This window comes from Tupaia chinensis, unplaced genomic scaffold, assembly GCF_000334495.1.
Source record: "Tupaia chinensis unplaced genomic scaffold, TupChi_1.0 Scaffold000278_1, whole genome shotgun sequence".
Taxonomy (NCBI): domain Eukaryota; kingdom Metazoa; phylum Chordata; class Mammalia; order Scandentia; family Tupaiidae; genus Tupaia; species Tupaia belangeri.
Genome location: NW_006159761.1, coordinates 1617881 through 1630611, shown reverse-complemented (window position 1 = coordinate 1630611; position 12731 = coordinate 1617881).

The window sequence follows — 12731 nt, the reverse complement described above, 5'->3', positions numbered from 1 at the left end:
TGTAGGATGGGAGGATCTGGACCATAGGCCCAGTATGTCTTATTTTGATGTGTTCTGGGGAGTGCACTTACCTGAGTGGCTACAATACTTAGCATGGCCAGAAATAGTAGGGGACCTGTAACTGATGTCCCCTGCTCTTCTGTAAGCTGTTCGGCTCTTTTAGTTAGGCATTTAATCTGTCCCCATATAGGGGGATGAGCCTTGTCTGTCAATTCCACAGTTCTCTTTCCTTTTTTTTGCTGTTTTGTGTACTGAGTCCAGATTCAGGCCTTGCATCTTTTTCTGCATCTGATTCACCAGTTTGTCCTCAGGGTGTTCCATCATTCAGCAGTCTCGCTAGTCATGCAGGAACCCACACTGGCCTTTATGGTGATTCTAGAAAAATGCAAGCATACCTTTGACCCCATGCTAACACTGGATCAAGACCTTTCCATTCTCCTGAACTAAGATCTTTCCATTTTGCGTATTGATGTTTAGCCTTTTCTATTCCTTGATAGTGAATTTCTGCAGCTGTGAGGCCCTCTGATGTAGAATTTGAAAAATTCAAAGTATATAAGACAAGAGAAAGCCTTGAGTGGAGTTTTAGGGATTATTTCATCTCTCGCTTTTTTCTTTTTCTAACTACATTTTTAAATGCTGGTTGGTCCTTTGCCCTATAGCTTGGCCCTGTGGATTGAGAGGGATGCCTGTAGTGTGGAGAATGTGGAAAGCATCACAAAACTGTTGAGAAGACTTACTAGCATAAGCTGGGCCATTATCAGTCTTTACATGTTTTGGTTTTCCCATCACTGCCAGTGCTGCAAGACAGTGGGTGATAATGTATTTGGCTGCGTTTCCTGTCAGGGAGGAAGCAAAGATGAAACCAGAATAGGGGTCGACAGTAACATGTATGTAACTTTCTCGCCCAAATAGGGCATAATGAGTTACATCCATCTACCAAATGTCATTGGGGGCCAAGCCCCTGGAGTTGACTCCCATAGGAAGAGAAGGCAGGAAAGGAACACAGTTTAGACAGTTTTTAACAATGTCACGTTCCTGTCTGGTAATACCCAGTTTTTGTGCAAGGCAGCAGCATTATGGTGGAAAAGGTTATGTGTGTGCCTGTGTTTCTTGGAGTGTCTGAAACAACAGCAATGAGCTGTGCATCAGCTTGGTGGTCACCAAATGTAAGAGCACTGGGGAGGCTGGTGCGAGATCTAATGTGGCAAATGAAAAGTGGGCACTTCCATCTACGTACTAAATCTTAGATTATAGCCATTTGGAAAATGATTTTAGAAAAACGTTAAAGTAACTATCTATGAATAATAAGATTTGAACTAACCCTAGTTAAAGATTTGACAATAATTTACAACTGATAAAGAAATTTGGCAGCATTTATGGCACACACTAGTTTAATATTACCTATAACGGCCTGATTAATGCCATATCATTGACTTTTAGTAATTTTTAATGATTTTGAAAGAAGTCTCAACCTAAACACGCAACTCTACACTTCTATATCTTAATAATTAATTTTTTTCATTAATTCATGAGTAGATATTGATTGCCCACTTGTGCTTCATAGGGCTGAGGCTACATGGGAGGTAAATACATATATAAATACAGAATACATATATATTTACAAATATATGTATAATTTATTTATACATAAATGATGTTAATAAAATTAAAATTACTTGATTTGACAATGTTTTCAATATCATTTAATACATTAAAAGAAGGCTGATCAGTTTAACACATGTCTTTTGGATGTTTCAGGGACCCTCTATAAACATGCAAAATTTATTCTGAGGTTAAAAGAACTTAATTTAGAATTTGATTTTGGGCAAAACTTGTCAAAGACAGTAAAAGCAGAAATATTTAACTGTCTGTAGAAAATGAAAGTTAATTGTTTTAAGTATCTTAGGGTTGAAAGAGGTTAACTTTGTTGGCATTAAAACATAATACATGGCAGACTACAGTACTCACAAAAAAAAAAAAACATAATACATGGCAGACTACAGTAGTCAGATTGGATTTTTAACGATAAATAAAACAACCCAGAAACCAATATATGGATTACATATAATTATAAGAGAAGTACTTTTTACTGTTTTTAGCCAGTAGCTCTGTAAGTGAGAATTAAAAATTGAACTAGGAGCAGCAGAGGGCATAATGGCTATGTCGCTGGACTCCTGTATAGTCTACTGCAGTTCAAGTGCTGGAACCAGTCGCTTAAACTCACACCAGGTGCATGTGTGTGCATGTCCGGAATGGAAGAGAAGGTATTGCAGCGTGACCATTCCCCCTGGGGAATGATTTCTTGCTTCCTGTCTTTCTGTCACTCTCTGTCTTTTTGGTGAGTGCATGCGCCCTATAGCAAAACCTTCCAACAACAACAACAACAAAAAGTTGAACTTATTAAACAGCACTTAATCTATTTTTTTATTTTTTTAGCTATTATGTTTTGATTACCTGTGAGAAACAAAATGTTAAAGAAGTTTAGTCACTAATCCATTTTCCCTGTCAGTTTGATATTTACTATGTAACATATAACATAAATATTAGCTGTTTGAACAGATTACAAAATTTTGGACAAAATATTAGTCAGAAATCGTGAAGATCTTCATTTATATTGAAACTAGCTTATTTGTTAATGATTTTAAGTTACGTGAACTAGAGGAGTATTTAAATTAATTTGTCTGAGCGCTCTTTTTCATAAACCAAATTGAAAGGAATTCCTTAAGGCCTTCAGGCCACATGATTGGCTGCTCTCCACAATGGGTCATCTCAGGTTTATTTGCAGGCAACTATCACGACTCACTGGGAAGAAGGGCTATAAGTGTAGAGTCACTCTACAGACATACAACATACAGTATGTAATACAACGTATCATATGTATGCACACACGTACACCTGCAAAAAGATTTTAAAACAATCTCCTAAGTCGGTTTTATGAGAAAATGTTTGTGATAAGACAAGATTTTTGAAGCGAATTTCTAATGGGAGTGCCTTCCAGTTGATCAACAGCGAATACCACTAGAGCACTTGGAATGGGCTTAAGTGAGAGTACTTTGGGAAAAACAAATGCAGTAACACAGGCAAATTATGTAACATGATCAGACGGGTAATGACAATCAATCTATTGGGAAGAAAATAGCCACATTCACACTGTCCTTGATCATTTTTTATTCCAAGGCAAGAGATTACATTTACTTAAGAGGCCAGTTGTAAGCAGTAAGCGAAAGTAACACTTGTCCATTAGTGTTTATGCCTGATTTTTACAGAACACCAATACTAGACATTTTCTTTCTCATAAAACTGGAGTTCTAAAAGCGATATATCAGAAATTACTTATCTATGTAGTTACATAATTAATATTTTTAATTTTCCCAATTATTCCCCCTTTAAAAAAAATTGAGTAGGGGTAGGGCAGTTTATATAACAGAATGTTAGGACTAAACAGTGTTTAGAGGAAGCTCTGGAGACTCACAGAGTATTTCGAAGGGAACCTACAGGAGAGAGCTGTGGAAGGCAAAAAGGAACTTTAAAAGATTAGTAAGTTGAAAATGTTTTAATTTAATAAATTTAAAAATAGCATTAACATGTTTTGTAAGGAGTTTGCAGGATATCCATACCTGTGTAAAAGGAGGGAAACAACTAGGGCCATAATTATTTAATGTAAAGCAGATAGGTGGGATTCCAGAAGTGTTTTGAAAAGGAAATGAGCTCTTTTACAGTGTTCTTCAGGGGCTCTAACAACCTAGGAACTTGTTATAGTCTGTTCCATGGAAAGCAATCTTGAAACTATCAATGAGAAAACTGAAAATAGTGAGGACAAAGTATACAATTAGCTATTTTTATTATATGTAGTTTTTAAAGATAATTATCTAATTTGTGACTAATTGTATCACTTTAGTACAATTCGTTTTATTGGTTATTATTTATTATTACTGTGTATTACTGTTTATTATCTTATTATTAATATTTTAATAGACAGGGACCAGCAGGTGGCATAGTGGATAAGGAGCTGGACACACCCACATGGCTGACCACGGTTCAAGTCCTGGACCTGTTGGCTTGCTTTCTCACTTTCTCTCTCTCTCTTTCTCGCTCTCTCTCTCTCTCTCTCTCTCTCTCTCTCTCTCTCTCTCTCTCTCTCTCTCTCTCTCTGTCTCCCTCTGGTCAAATTTAAAAATGAAGGAGTAAATAACATAAAATAAAATAATTCTTTAAAATAATATTTTAATAGACTGGGGAATTAGATACCTCAGGAAAGGCCATTTAGGTTGTAGCTTTGTATTTAGAACTTTACATATTTACCAAAATATTTAAATTTTTAGCAATTTAGCTTTTAGTACATATCAGCATCTTATGAATATGTGGCTAGTAGACAAGTAAAAGAATTTGTTTCTGTGTCCTATAAAAGTCTAATATATAGTCAGCCACTCTCCCCCTTTCTTTTTATTTAATTTAATTAATTTATTTATTTGTTTCAGTGGAAAAGCTGCTGTGTAAGAGGCATTAGCATTTTCAAAGGCCAATTGCTTTAACAAAATTTGTCCTACCTCCTGATAGAGACCAGATGGGATATGGCTTGGGTCAAGTGGGAAATAAAATCTTGATATAACACACTAGGCCCCTGTTGTATACTAATATACAGTGCCACGGGATCATATTGTGTACAAGCCGTCATTAATTTTTTTAGAGTTTTAAACAATATCAGCTCATGTTGATGTTGATTTAGTTCTGGATTGTCAGGATCAGGAGTTTGTATAAAATGGCACAATTTAAACCCCAAAGTATCCTGTCCTCTATCTGCCATGCAATGCAAAGCTCTCTGGAGGGGGGTTAAAGTAGGACTTGTTCTTTCTGCCCTAGTGCCATTTGATATGCAAGTCGGTTTTGACTGGGAAGCAGCTGGCCAGGCAGCAGAGGAAGGGGGAGGGGGCACTAGGCCTAAGCACAGTGGCTCCATTCTCCTCCCACCCTGCAACCTCTTGCGAATCCACAATCTTAAGTCTAACTTTAAAAGACTGTTGTTTTATTTACCATGTATTACCTCTCTATCTTGTCTTTAGTTACAGACTCTGATTTCTTAGGTAAAAGGGAGGCATAGGCATAGCCCTCTGGGGTGTTTGTCAGTAGAGTTGCTAAACCAACTTCATTTTTTTCTGGAGGGTTTTGTTTCTAGCACTCCTTAAGTAAATTCCACAGAGAGAAAGCAAAGATGGAAATCTTGCTAGGACCTTCTGTTGTATATTGTTTCCTGATCTGTTCTCCAACCCTGTCCCAGGTCTCCTCATAAACTATTCCTTGCTCTGGGAATCAAGGGCATGTTTCCTGCACAAAAATCAGGAACTGATGTAACCACTTGATAATAACTTTATGGCCCCTAACTTTTAACATATAAGACAACATTTGAACATACATCTCTCTCTCTTTAGACAATTGTGTTCCCAAGTTTTACACATAACAGTAATTGAATCCACTCCTTCTCTTGATCTATTACCTCTTTATCTTACTCTGTTATCTCCTTACTCTGGTATCTCTTTCTTCTACTATATATTCTTTATTCTTTATTCTTTATTTTACGCTATAGAATCCTTACCTTACTCAATAATCTCCTGCTGGCTGCAAGGAGTATTTACTCACCTGACTCTTTCTCTGTACTCAGGCCCCAGGTTGGGCACCACTTTGCTGGGACCTGCTAAGCACGTACACATTTTTCTGAGTGGGGAAGGCTGTGGATTAGAAATAGACACAATAACAAACACACAAAGACACACAAGTATAGAAAAGCAAGGATCAGGTGGGCACAGCTTCTCTGATGGAGAAGTTGCAACCAGAAACAGCCTCCAGTTTATTCTCTTATAGGGCAGAAAATGGGGGAAGAGAAAATGGAATGCAAAGAGAATAGAGGAGGAGGAAATGAAATGCAAAGTCAGTTGTTTGGGGATGTAAATAATTCAAAGATGTGAAAATGCCTGGCGCCATTTAATTTCTCTGATCTTTATGGGGGAGAATCTGATAAACACATGTGACTTCCTTTGGCCCTATACTGCCAATATCCAGTATCAGGTATCAACAACAACAGGAACATTGGCAGCAGGCAGATACTGCTTTCGTATGTAGATGCTTCCCAATAGCTCTGCTAGAGTAGCTCACAGGGGTGTGTTTCTGCATGTGTCTAAAGGTCATACCATGTTTTCTCAGATTGCTGCTTTCCACATAAAGTCCAAGACCTGGTGACTTAAAACTCCTGCTGGCATGTATTCATGAGTGCCCAAAATCCTGAGAGGAGAATAGAGGAGAAGAGATTGCAGCATCCTCCCCTCCCCCCCACCCAGGAGTGATTTCTCGCTCTCTGACTCTCTGAGCCTCTGTGGCAAGCACAAGAGCCTTATAGCAAAAAAAATCTCTCTCTCAAAAAAGGAAAGAAATATATGATCATCAAATTAATATAAAACTGCAAAGTCCCCAAATACCCAAAACAACATTGAAAAACAATAAAGTTGGAGGACTCACACTTCCTAATTGCAAAGTTTATGACAAACCATCAGTAATCTCAGCAGTGTGCTACTGGTATAAGGGGAAACATACATACAGAAAAGACAATAGACTGAGAGTCATGAAACAAGCCCATATATTCTTGGTCAGTTGATTTTCAAGCCCATTCAGTCATAGAATAGTTTCTTCCACAAATGATGCTAGGACAACTGGATAAAACTATGAAAAAGCAAAGTGCATCTCCTTGTGTGAATTCATTGTAAGGAATTTTATTTGATGTCCCAGTTTCCTGACACACAGCTCCTAAAACCCTCAACTTCTAAGTGGGAGGTGTCTCTTTGCATGCTAATGAGATAACTAGTGGCTGAGAACTAAGGGTGTCAGAATCATGTGATTAGAGAGTTGGAACTTGAGCCCAACCACCTGTCCTGCAGAGGAAAGAGATCCTGAATGTTGAATTAATCACCAGTGGCCAATTATTGGTTCAATCACACTGCACAGTGAATCCTCCCTTTATACAAACCCCAATGGACAGGATTTGGAGAGATTTCCACACTGCTGAACATGTGATCTGTGGAAGGTAGAACACTCAGAGCATGGAAGCTGCATGCTTCTTCTTCCATGCCTAGACCCATGATTCTCTTCCACGTGGCTATTCCTGGGTTGTATCCTTTTACAAATGGGTAATCGTAAGTGTCTCTTGATTTCTGGGAGCTATTTTAGAAAATTATAGCAGGAACTATAACTTGGGACCTATTCTAAGGGGACTGGCGTCTGAGAGGGGCAGTCTGGTGGTGCTGAGTCCTTAACCTGTGGGACCTATGCTGACTCTAGTTAGTGTGAAAACTGGACTGAATTATAGGAAATCCAGCTGGTGTCTGCAAAGAAACAGAAAATTGCTTGGTGTGGAGAAAAACAGTCTAGATATCTGGTATCAAAGGTGAAGTATTGAATATTGAGGGTGACAAGAAAAAATGAAAACTGTTCAGTTTTCTTTATCCATGCTACACTAATATATAAAAATTAGATGAAAGTTTATCTATAACACAACTGTTTGAAGTAAAACTATAATACAATTAGAAAAGAAAATAGAAATAAGTTTTCAGACCTTCAATTCAGCAACTGATTCTTAGCTAAGACACTCAAAGGTGTACAATTAAAACAAAAAAAAAGAAAACAGATTAATTAGACTTCATAACAATTTAAAACTTTTATGCAGCAAAAGAAATTATCAAGGAAATAGAGAGACATCAGATAGAATGGGAGAAAGTATTCACACTGCATAGGTCCAATGGATCTAGTATAGAGACTACATAGAGAACTCTTACAGCTCTACAACCAAAAACAACCCCCCAAAATAGTCAAAGCACTTGAAACGATCTTTCTCGAAAGAAGACATATGAGTTGCCACCAAGCACATAAGATTTGTTACCAAGGAAATAAAAGTTCAGTGTGATGTCACTTTGCATGCAGGGTTCGCAGCAGCACTATTCTCCATAGTAAAAAATTGGAAGTAGCCCAAATAGCCAAAAACTGATGAATGGGTAAACAGAATGTTTATGTATTATTACATTCATACAGAGGTGACACTTTATTCCGTAAAAAGGAAGAAGTACTGATACATGCTACAATGTGGAGGAACTTCCAAAATATTATGAACGGTGCAAAAGGTCACATGTACCATTTCATCTACGTAAAATTACAGGAACAGTGCATCCATCCAGAAAGAAAGAGATGTAGTGTTTGCCAGGGGCTTGGGAAAGAAGAGATTACAGGACTGTTTAACTGGGATGGTAGTGGGGAGTGATGAGAATGTTTTGGAACTAGATAGAGGAGATGGTTGACAAGATGACGGCTGCACTGAGTGTCATGTCATGATATAGTTTAAAGTGGATCATTCTATATTATGTGAATTTCACCTCAACTTTTAAAAATTGGGAAAAAATAAGTTTTATTCCATTTTAAAGTGACATTTATGGTGATGGGCCACACAGTGGGGCCGCAGTTACAAAACTCTATCCATGAAGGAGGGAGCACAGTTACACAGCAAGGCTTCCCTCTCTGCACTAGGTCTGTGGAAATGGGCCGTGGCCCCAGCTGACTGAGGCTGGCAGTGGATCACAGAAGGGGGCCCTGTTGGGGGTCCCTTTCCCTCTCCCTCTCACACAGGTGAAATTTTAAAATAAGCTTAAAAATTATAATTCTGTTATTTCTTTCAGCTATCTCCCTACATTGTAATATTTATATTCAGGCAAACATATACCAATATTTAGAAATATTATTTTATTGTCTATTCTAACAGACTGCTTTAACTAGCTCCCACGTGTGACCTAAAACTACCTTTTTCCCACCTCTTCTCAAAAGAAAAGGATTTAATTTCCTTGGAAAATTAAACAAAACAAGATTTACTTCAGACAAGGAAAGAAGGGGATTTAAATCAACTCATATATTTGTGTGTGTGAGAGAGAGATATAGAGAGAGAGCGAGTGTGTTAATTGTCTGTAGACATGTGAACTTACCAGAGAAAGAGACACAGAGAGGGAAACCACTCCCAATATGGGGTGTGGTCAAATTCAACACTTTTTCTTAAGTTTTCTTTCCCAACACTATTTTGGGTGGGTACACGTACACTAGTGCCTGCTGTGCTTTTCAAGCCATTAAGACTGGGATTCAAACTGCAGACAGCGTGTGTTAATTGTCTGTAGACATGTGAACTTACCAGAGAAAGAGACACAGAGAGGGAAACCACTCCCAATATGGGGTGTGGTCAAATTCAACACTTTTTCTTAAGTTTTCTTTCCCAACACTATTTTGGGTGGGTACACGTACACTAGTGCCTGCTGTGCTTTTCAAGCCATTAAGACTGGGATTCAAACTGCAGACAGCTGAGATCAACTCCCACTTCACAGCACTTCACCACTGTGCTGTGGGGCCAGCCATGCTTCCCGCACACCCTCCTCAAGTACCCGAGTGCACACCCACTGCGTGCTCAGTTCTGCAGCCTTGAAGCATTCTGAGTTCATGCAGTAGGAAGTAATGCTCAGAACTCTATTCTGGTACAGCTGGTCTACCTTACTCTCCAGTTGGCTCAGTGGAACCAGGAGCTTATCCAGAGTTGCTCAATTGCTCAGCATGTGTTCTAGGGCCACAACAATAGACAGAGGATCAAACAGCTCTGTGCTTTCCAGTTAGGGTCAAGAGGTTAAGGTTCAAATACTCAGCTGTAAGAACCCTGTCTTTTGCAGCTTTCCAGAACTCTTACAGTGACCCTGAACTCTCCATCACACTTGCATGGTTACCCGGTCCTCCACTCCCTACATGCTCTAACACACATCAAAGGTGTGACAAAGGCTTTCAGAAAGGTTATGGGAATGAAAACTATGAAAAATGTAGGTAGGCATAGAGTTTAAGTTTTCTGTGAAATAACTGCACTTGTTTAAAAAGGGTATGACATGAGTGAGAGAGACAGACATGAAGCATAAACCCTGATATGGTACCAGTGGTGCCATCCTTCCCCACCTTAACCAGCCTACCTCAGGGGTAAATGGTTGCTCCAATAATCAAGGAGGGCTCCAGAGGCAAACGAGTAACATTTCCACGCGTGTCAGCCTTGCCGACACTTTTACCACTGCACCACCACATGGACCCTAAACATGTTCTTCAATACCATGCTTCCATACTTGTTGAAGTACATGCTTATTCCTGCACACACTGACTTCCTTAAACATACCTACTTTGTTAAAAAAATTTTACAGGTCTTACCAGAGATGGCGTAATGGTTATGTTGCTGGAATCCTGCGTAGTTGACCATGGTTCGAGTCCTGGATCCAGTGGCATAAAACTCAAGCCAGAAAACGTATGCATCCATGCTCAAAATCCCAAGAGGAAAATGGAGAAATGGAGGAGAAGGGATTGCAGCATGCCCATCCCTCCTGACAGGAGATTTCTCTCTCTCTCTCTCTCTCTCTCTCTCTCTCTGGTGAGAACACATGCCTTATAACAACAACAAAAAAATTCTCCCTAAAAAAAACTAAAATATTTCAGAGGTCTTCCACATTGTGTGAACTTTATAACTGAGGAAAGGTCATTGCAATCGTGGCGATCTAGGACTACGAGAATGAACAACTGATCACATTCTTTGACGTTAGTTTCCTCTCCTGCAAAATGAGACTAACGAACTTGTCATAGGATTATGTTCTTTATGTAAAGCTTTTACAGCTAAACCAGAGATATCATGAGCTAAATCAGAGAGCCAGCCAGTAGTGTGGAGGTTAAAGTGCTGGATTCCACATAGGAGACTGCACAGTGGGAGCCCCAGACAGGAAACCAGAGCACATGTGAGTGCATGTCCAAAGTAGGTTTTCTTTTCTTTAATTTTTTTTTTTGTTGTTGTTGTTATAGGGCGTGTGTGCCTGCTGGAGCGAAAGACACAGAGAAAGAGAGAGATATTGAGAAATCATCCCTGGGGATATGGCCACACTGTAACTACTTCTCCTCTCAGGGTTTTCAAGCTGCTCAGTGTGGGAAATGAACTACGGTCAGCAATGTGCACCTTAACCACCACACGACCTGCTGGCCCCCTACCCACAATCTTAATGAAAAAGTGTGGGAGGTGGGATTGCTGCATGGCATCACCCTTGTTGTTGCTTTCTGGCGGTCCCTCATTCTCTCTGTCTCTCTCCAGTGGGCACTTGCACACTCTAGGAAAAAGTTTCTTAAAAGAAGAAAAGAAAATTGGCTATTAGTTAGCGTAATAGTTATATTGCTGGACTGCCATGTAGTTGACCGTGGTTCGTGTCCTGGACCCAGTGGCTTGAGACTCACGCCGGGCTCATGTGCGTGCGTGCCCAAGATCCCGAGAGGAGAATGGAGGAGAAGGGATTGTGGCATGATCATCCTCCCTGGGGGGTGATTTCTCGCTTTCTATCTCTGTTTCTCTCTGTCTGTCTGGCGAGCACATGCGCCCTATAGCAAAAACTTCTCTTCCCCCCCAAAAAAAAGAGAAAGAAAATTGATGTTATCCAGAGGATTATAACAGGAACCAGAGTCTCAGAGCGTTGTTCGTAACTGTCCAGGAAACTGGCCAGCATCACACCAGAAAGTATACAAAGAAGTAGGGAAATCTGACCATTCTCAAGGGAAAGGGCAATAACTAAGTTATTAAATGCCCCCATGAATGCATTATCAGATTAAGTAAGGTCTATTAATCTCAATGGAAAGAAACAAGTTCTCAGAAGAGAATGAAAAATATAAAAATGATGCAAATGACCATGACTCACAATTCCTAGGCCATGGCATGAGGTCAAACCTGCAGAAACAGGGGAGTGGACTGAAACAGTGTAGCACATGGACTCAAAGGGATACTACTCAACCATGGGAAAAAAAGGACTAGACCCTGACATCTGATACAAAGTGGACCTAATGAAACATTTAATGCTAAGCGAAGCAACCAGACTATGACAGGAAGGCTTCTTACTCCCTGTCATATATACCGAATACCTGCACTCTACCTTATAAACTGAAGCACTGGAAGATACAACAGCAGGGAGGGGAACTATACACTTTAGACACAATAATAGAAAAATCTGTTGATGCGAAACTAAATGAATAAAGAAATTCGTCCAGATCAGTGTGACTCTCCTATGCGGCAATCAAGCGAGACTTTGAGAAGGTGGTGCTCGATTCACGTACAAACACACATGGCAAGTATGAGACGTGCTGGGGGTGGGAGGGTGTAGGTGGTGCTCGATTCACGTACAAACACACATGGCAAGGATGAGACGTGCTGGGGGGGGAGGGTGTATCAGTGTGGCTCTGAGACTTCTCCATCTTGATTACATGGGAAAACGTTCATTGGTGAGTGGAAACTAGGCTGTGAGGTGATTAGAACCCACCAGCATTCTGAGAATAACTAAACACGTGAAAAACTGGCTCAGCGACACTTAGGACCTCAGGAGCCCTGGGCCCAGGAGCTGAGCAGAGAGCAGCTACAACACCCACACCCAGGTTTCCTGGACATTGCACCTCTGACCACTCTGATCCCTTGAAAGGCCTGGGTGTCTCTGTCCCTGAGAACCTGCCCCAGCTCCAGTGGACCTGCCATCCCAGCAGGGCCCAGGTGACCCGGGCACTTCTGTTCTAGCAGCTCTGACCTTGGACAAGCCCCTCCGAGGGCAGAGGAACACAGAGATGCTGACTCAAAGGTGTCCCCGGAAAAGCAGCGGCAGAGAACGGTCCCCTAC